Source organism: Mya arenaria, chromosome 12 (assembly GCF_026914265.1).
Source record: "Mya arenaria isolate MELC-2E11 chromosome 12, ASM2691426v1".
NCBI classification, from domain to species: domain Eukaryota; kingdom Metazoa; phylum Mollusca; class Bivalvia; order Myida; family Myidae; genus Mya; species Mya arenaria.
The window spans coordinates 4,142,272-4,153,353 of NC_069133.1; the positions used below are offsets into that span (position 1 = coordinate 4,142,272).

Below are 11,082 nucleotides of genomic sequence, written 5' to 3' on the forward strand. Positions count from 1 at the left end.
ACAATGAGATCCCTATTTTAAAGAAATAATGCCACCTTAATTTATTCATTAATTCATTCTATCAATCATTCATATATATTAATTTATTTTTGCAGTTTTTACATTGCAAAACTTGACATTTCTCAAGGCAAAAGAAATAAAAAGTAAGCCACTTTCATAAAGATTAGAGCCTTTTCCCTTCATGCATTAAAAAAACAACCTTAATACATTATAAATGTCTTAAAACCCTTATGTATTGTTTATTTCAATAGCCAGCCTGGTTGCTGAAGCCACAGGGGAATTTACATTTCTCAATGCAAAAGAAATAAAAAGTGAGCCACTTTCATAAAGATTAGAGCCTTTTCCCTTCAAGCATTTAAAAAACAAGCTTAATACATTATAAATGTCTTAAAACCCTAATGAATTGTTTATTTCAATAGCCAGCCTGGTTGCTGTAGCCACAGGGGAATTTTCAAGGACAAGAACCAGTGCTGGTAAAAATGTGGTCTCATGTGGTTTTCCATACCGGCTCTCAGCAAGGATTTCAGAGAAAGGAATACTGTCTCCAAGTAAGAAGAAATTCTAATTATTTCTAGTTTTAATGCTTTCAAAATGCATCTGGGTACTCAATAAGATGCGATTAACTATGAATTGTTAAAACCCGATAGCAAAATGTCCAAAAGAATATATATGTCATAAAATTTGTCCTGAAAACTTTCAATTCATGAGCTTTTCTGCATATTTATCACATTTATGACCACAGAAAAGGTTGTGTATGCCTCAAATGAGTGTTTACATGCCTTTTTCAAACTTTAACAGAATTGGCAGATAGTTTTATAAGTGTAAAACATTGCTTCTGTGTCTTGCATGCAGATCATGATATGCCAATAAGCTCCGGTTAGCTGCGCCTGTTTCCTCCCACCGGTAGTCCTGCAATCTGAATCCAGGCGATGCAGCTCTGAATCCAATATTTCAGAAGAATGAATATGTCAGTCAACTCTGTAGTACTTGTTTGTGTGTAAACGATCAAAAGAGTGAGTTTTTTAGCAAATCAGGTGTAAATAAACAACTTATAGACATTGGTGAAGTGCTGTACTCTGAATTTAATGCCAAATCTAGCCTTCAAAACAGATACTTAAAGTAAAAAAATAAATAAAAAAAATGGGCATATTAATTCTATCTCTGCATTTTCTACATCATGTAGCCACCTCATACATGAAAACACTAGCAGTTGTCATGAATCTTTCGGTTTTTGTGTTTTTTTGCCTTTTCTTTCGTTGCGCCATTTGTCCCTGAAGCAAACAATTGGGCATATAGTGGTGTTTAGACTGTTTATATACACATTATCACTAAATTTCTTTTGTTAAACAGTTCTGTTACCTTTGTATATAAGTTGATAAGAAAAGCAAAATTTTGACAAGTTGAAGCATTTCAGTTTGGTTCTATGTCATTTTTAGCTCTTCTGGCCAAAGGCTTATGCGATGGTAATTTGTACGTAGTATGTGCGTCTGTGCGTCTGTAAACAATTCATGTTTACACGATACAGCCTTCAGTTTTGATTGTATCTTAATGAAACCTGTACAGTATCTACATATCCATTAGAGCTCGGTTTCTTTTGAAAACCACCCAGATCCGACCATGCTTGCCAAGATTATGGGCCTTGATAGTATAAAAATCCTGTAAACAATTGCTTGTTAACACGATATAGCCTTCAGTTTTGATTGTATCTTTATGAAACTTGTACAGTATCACATATCCGTAAGAGCTTGGTTCCTTTCGAAAACCAGCCAGATCCGCCCCAGCATGCCTAGATTATGGGCATTGATAGTATAAAAAAATCAGTTTGTCAGTAGACAATTGTTCGTTAAAACGACAGCCTTCATTTTTGATTGTATCTCGATGAAACTTGTACAGTATCTACATATCCATAAGAGCTCGGTTCCTTTTGAAAACCAGCCAGATCCACCCAGCCAGTAGAGCATACGCCCTTTTGGGCCTCTTGTTTATATAAAACTGTAAGCGCAAAAGAAGTGCAAAAACCTTATTTTGCTTAGAAAAAAACTTATAAGAGTAGGCAGGTCATTTTTGTGGTGCTGTTCTATAGACACCATTGAAAGCTACAAGGAAAACTTTACTTGGTCAAATTATTCCAAATGCATAAAGAAATAATGGCTCTTCAAAGGTTTGCAGCTTACCATTTGAGGGAAATGGCTGTTTCTGCTTTTTGTGAAAATACCATAGGTGCTAATATTTGTCTCAATCATTTATTGTTTAATATATCATTTCCAAACTTTCAATATGTGTTGCATATAGCCTGCAGATGAAATATATGAGTTTTGAAGTATGTTCCCCCTTCTATCATGCAATGAATATTATTAACTATGTATGTGGTACATGTACTTTCAGAAAACTGAAGCCTTCAGGAAGTCAACTCCACCATGGTATTGATTTACTCAGCTCTGATGTACTCAGCTGTGATGTAACATGCCTTCAAGCCACTATCCCAAGAACATTCAGACGTTCTAAATGGACCATTGCCCTGTTGCCATGGAAATCATTATGAGGAGGAGCACACAAACTGTCACTTGTTTTGAATACGAGATGTACCACGAACTGACCATAAAAATTTCGGTCGCTCTGTTTATTTCATCAGCCAATTTCGATATAAATTTTACTGAATAATGACAAACAGTCTTACTCAAAAGCATCTCTTACTCATTCGAATTCCACAACTAAACATGCTTGCAATTACACTGTGCCATCTATCATAATATAGCAATGCTGCAATGACCACATTTTTTGTACCAGTTGTTGCTTTATACTGAAACTTTTATTGAAAATGGTGCATTAACACACAAATGTTTCATTCATACATTTGTATGTTCTTTCATTGTATATGTTGATAATGTTTATACATTTTTCATGTGCATTTACACATGTGTTTATTGCCAACCTCATCAAAACATGCATAGTTTGCTCACATAAATATTTCCAACACAAAAATTATTAAAATTAATCAGACAGACAACACAGACATTTATTGAATGTATTACTTCTTTACTCTGATTTTGACATGTAAATTTCTAAGATTTCTATGTTGCACTTTGTTGACTCTGTATGTAGTAATATAGGTATATGATCACCTTCTCCGTATATGATATCGATCTGCACCTTTAAGTATTACGTTGTCTCTTATCATGTCCTTCGTTACCTGTAAAATCTATCGTAAAACTGAAATAAGCCCTACGTGCTCCACTTGCTGTGTCATTTGTAAATGTTAAATCGTGTATTTTGTTTTTCTAACGGGCCATGTGGCTTATTGAACATGTATTCAAAATAAACCATCTCTCTATATGTAAATAAAACATTGTACTTCTTGTTTGTACAAAACACTTTTCATTTGCTATGTTGTTTGTTTCCATGTTCTGTCTGCAAACAGATGGTATTTTCATATCAATATTTAGCTCGACTATTCGTAAAATATGGAGAGCTATACTACTCACCCAAGTGTCGGCGTTGGCGTCACACCTTGGTTAAGGATTTGCGTGCAAGCACACAAAGGTTAATATCTCAGTAACTTCTTAATGTATCGCATTGCGACTTGATACAATGGTACTCAACCATCCAACCTACTTAATCCACCAAGTTAGATAACTCTACTTTGCATTTAATGCAAATTATAGGCTTTTATTACTTGATTTAGAAAATCTGGTTAAGGTTTTGCGTGCTAGCACACATAGGTAATATCTCATTAAGTACTTGAGGTATTGCATTGAGACTTGATACAATGGTACTCAACAATCCAACCTACTGAATTAACAATGTTAGATAACTGTAGTTTGCATTTAATCCAAATAATAGGACTTATTCGACTTAGAAATTCTGGTTAAGGTTTTGCGTGCAATCACACAGATTAACATTTCAGCAGCTACTTGAGGTATTGCATGATACAAGGTACTCAACCATCCAACCTAATTAATAAACCAAGTAAGATAACTTGACTTTGCATTTAATGCAAATGATAGGCCTTTATTATTCGACTTAGATATTCTGATTAAGGTTTTGTGTGTAAGCACACATAGGTAAATTTCTCAGCAACTACTCGATGTATTGCATTGAGACTTTATAGAATGGTATTCAACCACTCAATGTCATTGAATAACCAAGATATATAACTGTATTTTACAAATAATTGCCCTTCATTATTAGAATTAAACATTCTGGTTGAAATATTCCATGTAACCACATTTATGTTAATATCTCACCACATGAATTGCATTGAAATCTTATCTAACAGTGATCCATGCATGTTTCGCCAAAACTTTTCAATCCTTACACTGAACAGCGGCGGAATAGTCGAGCGCGCTGTCTCTTTGACAGCTCTTGTTCAAAATTTATGTGATATTCATTTCCATTGTGAAACTTATCCCTTGGGAACAATATTAACATCTTTTAGTATACATGCCTGGATGAGTTTTAAAAAATGACCATATTATGCATACTAACTGCATAAAAATATACAATGACATACATTTCATATCAAATTTTGTGTATCTGTATTTCCCTTTCAACTACTTCGAAATAACAAACGTCCCAACCCTAAAATGTTCAAACATATTCTACATACATTATTTTTTATCTTACACTGTATATATATGTTCTATATGTATTTATCACGCCTAATAAAATTGAAGCCTGTCAACTCGTACGTTGTTGTGAAACATATGAACCCCACCTTTCAACTTCCCTGTGTGTTCCTATCCATTCGAACGTCACTGTAGAGAGGCCGTAGGTGATACCCGGCAGTTGATGAATTAGAAAGAGAGTCGTTAGATTAATTTAGTACTGCTGAGCGTCACGGTAGAGAGGCCGTGGGTGATACCCGGCAGTTGATGATTTAGAAAGAGAGACGTTAGATTAATGTAGTATAGCCGAGCGTCACTGTAGAGAGGCCGTGGATGATACCCGGCAGTTGATGAATTAGAAAGAGAGACGTTAAATTAATGTAGTATAGCCGAGCGTCACTGTAGAGAGGCCGTAGGTGATATCCGGCAGATTATGATTTAGAAAGAGAGACGTTATATTGATGTAGTATAGCCGAGCGTCACTGTAGAGAGGCCGTAGGTGTTACCTGGCAGTTGATGATTTAGAAAGAGAGACGTTATTTTAATGTAGTATAGCCGAGCGTCACTGTAGAGAGGCCGTAGGTGATACCCGGCAGTTTATGATTTAGAAAGAGAGACGTTATATTAATGTAGCATAGCCGAGCGTCACTGTTGAGAGGCCGTAGGTGATACCCGGCAGTTTATGATTTAGAAAGAGAGACGTTATATTAATGTAGTACTGCTGAGCGTCACGGTAGAGAGGTCGTAGGTGATACCCGGCAGTTTATGATTAATAAAGAGAGACGTTATATTAATGTAGTATAGCCGAGCGTCACTGTTCAGAGGCCGTAGGTGATACCCGGCAGTTGATGATTTAGAAAGAGAGACGTTATATTAATGTAGTACTGCTGAGCGTCATGGTAGAGAGGCCGTAGGTGATACCCGGCAGTTTATGATTTAGAAAGAGAGACGTTATATTAATGTAGTATAGCCGAGCGTCACTGTAGAGAGGCCGTAGGTGATACCCGGCAGTTGATGATTTATTAAGAGAGTCGTTAGATTAATTTAGTACCGCTGAGCGTCACGGTAGATAGGCCGTGGGTGATACCCGGCAGTTGATGATTTAGAAAGAGAGACGTTAAATTAATGTAGTACTGCTGAGCGTCATGGTAGAGAGGCCGTAGGTGATACCCGGCAGTTTATGATTTAGAAAGAGAGACGTTATATTAATGTAGTATAGCCGAGCGTCACTGTAGAGAGGCCGTAGGTGATACCCGGCAGTTGATGATTTATTAAGAGAGTCGTTAGATTAATTTAGTACTGCTGAGCGTCACGGTAGATAGGCCGTGGGTGATACCCGGCAGTTGATGATTTAGAAAGAGAGACGTTAAATTAATGTAGTACTGCTGAACGTCACTAGAGAGAGGACGTAGGTGATACACAGCAGTTGATGATTTAGAAAAGATAGTGAACTATTACAAGTACCCACTCCTTGTCCTCAATGCTAATGATTTGGGAGACCGCAAAATTTCCTTTAAATGATGGACAAAGAGCGAATACAGAAACTATAATAATAATAATAATAAAACACTTGTCACTTATCATCTGGTTTACTTAAATAACTCGTAATAGAGTCGTATTATTACACTTAGGCGTCGATCAACAGAATGACTACTTCCAGGTTTCGTACGCCTTATCTATTTCGGCCAATGAGGGTCACTTGTGATAGCGAAATATTACAAGTATCCATTCCGTGTCCTCAAAAACTAAGTATTGGATATAAGTAAAACAAAAAGTTTCTCATCTATGATGCTAGGCACTATAAAATCTTAACATTATATTCCTGTCCAAAACTCAACAGTAAATGTTTAGAATTGAACATATGTTTCAGAAACCACTGACCTGTGGAACTTTACTGGCTTAAGCGGGACTTGGCTTTCCTTACTATAGGCACAATCTACCAGTAGTTCAAATATAAAATGGACGAGTGCAAATAAGCATACCGTTTATTTATGCAATCATGTACATAACTTGTCATAAACTTCACATGTTAATTGCAACTGAATCTTTTTAATTGTTCTAACCGTGAGAGTTGTTTAGAAATAAGCTCTAGCTGTGAATCACCACTTGACTGCAATGCCACAGCGTTGGACAAGGTAGTCTTCACCCTCTTCTGGATGAATGTACTGACTCACCATTGTACAAATTTATTGCCTTCAAATGGCATTTTAATCCATCTGACATTGCAGTTGCAGTGACCTGCTTCTGAGATATATGTTTTGCAGATTTATCTTTTAATCAAAACAGATAACCACGTTTGAGATCAACACCAATCGTGGCGGCAAAAGTTATGTATTTTCGCAAATAGGTAACAGGGCGAATGTTTTCATCCTTCAAATTAAAAACGACTACATTTTTTGGATTGTGTAATGAAACTGTCTTCCCTGAAAATTCAGAAATAAAAATGTCTTGATTGTCAGGTAATTCAAACACCCGTTCTGCTGTAATTGACCCAGATCACTAGCCCTATCGCCCATCTGTCCCTAAGCAATGAGAACTATCATCAATTTCCTCACTTTCAAAAATTATTGATAAGTCAAAAATGTACAAAGCGCACCTTGTTTATCGAACATTAATTTTTAGTTTTTTTTGTAACATTACAGGCAGCATGCTCTAAACCAACCGCTTTTAAATGGTTTTTTTTAAGCAAACCAGAAGCGGGATTTCCAGTGTGCAAAACTGGGTTCCATTCACCGGATCGCCCCATGTCACGGAATAAAGCTCGCAGTTTGCCAATTAAACTGTCAACGGATTTTTCCGCCAACGTCAAAGGACAATTACAACTATTCCTTCCAGGTTTACCTTTAAAATGACAGTCAGCAGTATGTTAATGAGTACGACCGTAACGCTCTTTATACACTAGGAACTTTATGATATCCTCTGTGCTTGCATTGAACATGTTTTAGCCAGTTGTAGCCCACCTATAAATGTACTAAATTCACACTGAATCTTGGACTTTTGTTGAGCGTATGAGGAAGAATCTGCTTAAGCATCCAGATATGCCATTCTAGATTCAATTGCTTTAAGAGTGTCATTATTCATAATATTCGATGGGGATGCACTCGTTTGACTACCAAGCTTAACACCACACATTTTACAATAAACGGAATTATCATCATTCATTGTTTGACACCCAGAACATAAAATTGGTAGATTCCTTCTTCTCGAGTGGTCTGTAAATAAATACATATCTAGTATAAGGATCACAAGATCGACCATGTGATTGTGGTAATTAGACGTGATGTAACCACGCGGTAGGATGAAATGCGATAACAGTTGTTTGCCGCGCGCAATTAAAACGGCTAGTAAATCGAAAACATGTGCCATCATTAGCATGTGCATAAAACAATTTTTAAGAACCTTAACTAAGAAAAAACTCAACATAAGACGAAGATGTCTCCAAATCTACTATTTTATTTACAACATACATATACATTTATTAATGACAGAACATATATTTATTTTTAAACACGTGAACCATCCTATATAATGCACTCTCCTTTCGTCTGAATTCCATTAACCATATTCACATTGGCTTGTAAATAAAGAAGTTTGTTAGCAAATAGACTTTCACCGTTTTCAATTAGATGCACAGTATCATATAAATGTACTTTTTTGATGTCACTGTTATTTAAGTACACATAACCATATGTTTTACAAATATTTTGAGTTTAATATTGATCAGCTCAGCTCTGGCATTTATAAAATAGTTTTGCGTTACAATGACGGGTGGTACAATACTATGTATAAGCTCATTTGATTCTATGATAGAAAGCAAGGATGATTCCATCAAATCAAGCTCATTGAAAGCCATGGTCAATTGTTTAAACTCATTCCTGTACAAATGCTCTTTACTCAAATTGTTGAAATCTGTATGGACCAATAAAACCCGTCGGGGAAATTTGTTTACTAATCAAAACAAATGATCAATCTTTTCACTTATGAGGCCCCCACTAAAGGAAAAGATGCCATCGGATTATGCAATCGTGACTCACTCAGTAAAAATCGAATAATGAAATCCCTCACACAGACAAAATGACTATTCTTTGAAGTTGAAGTCAATGATGTTAATGCCACTTTTCCCAATGACGGTCCGATTACCTCACCACCTTTGTCGGGAGCAACCCGAATGACCCACAAACCTTTACTGAGACCTAACAAATCTGGCACAAATCCTGATTTTGATGGAATCTGTATAATGCCTGTAATAGCTTTGTTACCCAAAAGAAAAGCGTCTTTAACGAATGATATCTTTTCCGGGAACCAATAAGGCGTTACATCACTTAACGGCAAAACCACCGAACACCTGAGCTTGCTTTCAATTAGAAAAATTAAAAAGTTGGCAAAACTAACGCAAATGGAGGAAACACGTGGCAATTCTCGGATGAGCTGATAACATGTGCAAACATATTTACTCCCGCAGAATGTGGAGTAGGGCACGGGGTAAAATGACGCAGTGCGCATCCACTTTAATCCAGCATACAGTTTGAGTCAAGAGACATAATATCTATAGTATGGCCATTTTGACCGCCAAAATATTGTTCCACCAATTCCCAGGATGATTTAGAAAGCATTGAATCAGTCTTATTCAAAGATCGGGAAGGTGTATCTGCTGGCTTGTTTTGGTAAGGCACATATTGTAAATTCAGTATAATGTCATATTCCATAGTCAATTGAAATAGTTATTTTATGACCAAGTTCATCTCGTGTCATTTACAGCATTGATTAACCCATGCGTGTAACAAAACTAACTTTATTGTCGATGTACGCGTCAACCCTATGCGAAGCTATTTTTGACCTGACCGCGCGCAGCACCTAAACTAAAGCTTGACCCTCTAAAACCATAATAGGCTTCCCTCGTTGAGTCTGATCCCTAAAGCCAGCAATTTGTATATGTTCACCCTTCACATCTATTAAACCCCCATATTGATATAGTGACGCATCTGTATAAATCTCAATGTTAAGATGTCGTTCAGGTTTCCAGACAACTTTCTATTTCCAATTGTCAAAAAATCGCCTGTATTCTATGTCTTCTCGCAGGGTATCAGATACATGAATTTGACCCCCTCTTATACCCCTTGATATCGCCGCATTCATTTCACGGATTCATTGCAGCCGGAACCGCTAACATGAAAGAAATAGCCTTGCCACATAATTTTTGGAGACCAAGTAAAGAGATTACGCGTTTGGATATGATAAATTGCTTGTGTGCAATAAATATTTGCCTCTTTACCTCTGTGACTCGAAAACAACATTCGTCTGAATCAACAATAAAACCAAGGAACACCGGTTGTGGGGTAAAACATGACTTGTCTAAATTCAAACAGTAAGTCTTGTCAAGAGTTCGCATGTAATATAGTTTGCCACTAGCTTGTTATCTGTTGGAAAACTATGATTCACACATGTCTATTCTATTAATCTATTAATCTATCATCAATATACAAGAAGAGTGGTACATTAAATTCCCGGCGAATGTAAGATGCAAGTTTGAGGTGTGGTAAACGTAACTGCTTAGTTTGAATCCAAATACCAAAGTTTTGAAAGAGAAATAGTATCCTGCTCATTGAAAACACACATATTTGTACGAATTTTCATTTAGATTAACGTTGTCAAACCCGGATTTATCATCTAAGGAGGTAAAGTATGCACCTTTTCTAACAACTCTCGGAATGTCTTTTAGAGTGGCCAAAGAAAATGAAATGTTCTTAATCCAATTGTTCAGAAACATGAGATTAAGACACAATCTTGGTTTTGTTGGTTCAACAGTAAGAGGTGCAACTATAAGAGGCGGTTGGCACACACCCACTTTATCTAAACATTCAATAGATCCATTTTCCAATCTCTCTTATATATTATCAGTTATAAAATTCGTGAACATTTTGCATATATTAGCATTGTTAAATTTCCTTGGGGGTGGTAGTGCACAATCATAGCTAACCCCTCAGAAGATGCCCTTGAAATGAGTAAAAAAGTCTGATATTTCCACACCATGTTTTATCCAAAATAATGTCTCTGTAGGGCAATTGTTTTTCATGGTAATATTTTCCCACTCGCGTATTCTTTTATGTAATTGACCAAACACAAACTTGTAATAATTTTGGAAATGAAGGGATGACAAGTCAGGTATTTTTTGTGAACACTTCCTCGGCTGTATAATATTTCTCACACGAAGGTGCAGCATCACTGTGTAGGTTGACATACGGGACACTTCGGGATTTAACTGCATATGGATCAAATGGTAACTGAATTTCTTTTTCCCAATTTCGAATAACGAAGCTCATCTGCAAAATATTTGCATACACATACATCTGTACCCAAACACGAGTGCCCCATTGGAATACCAAAATTTTACATCCTTCCCTTGCGTAAATACCACAACTAAAGATCATAATAAAACAAAATTTCTAATTAGAACCGTCCGTTTCTAAAAGGCTACGTC

The 11,082-nt window shown here is 36.4% G+C and overlaps 2 pseudogenes; both read right to left on the minus strand.

Moving 5' to 3' along the window:
- Window positions 1-6,746: 6,746 nt before the first annotated feature.
- Window positions 6,747-7,542, minus strand: LOC128211683 (uncharacterized; annotated as a pseudogene).
- Window positions 7,543-8,974: 1,432 nt separating this feature from the next.
- On the minus strand, window positions 8,975-10,677 carry LOC128211684 (uncharacterized; annotated as a pseudogene).
- Window positions 10,678-11,082: the final 405 nt, after the last annotated feature.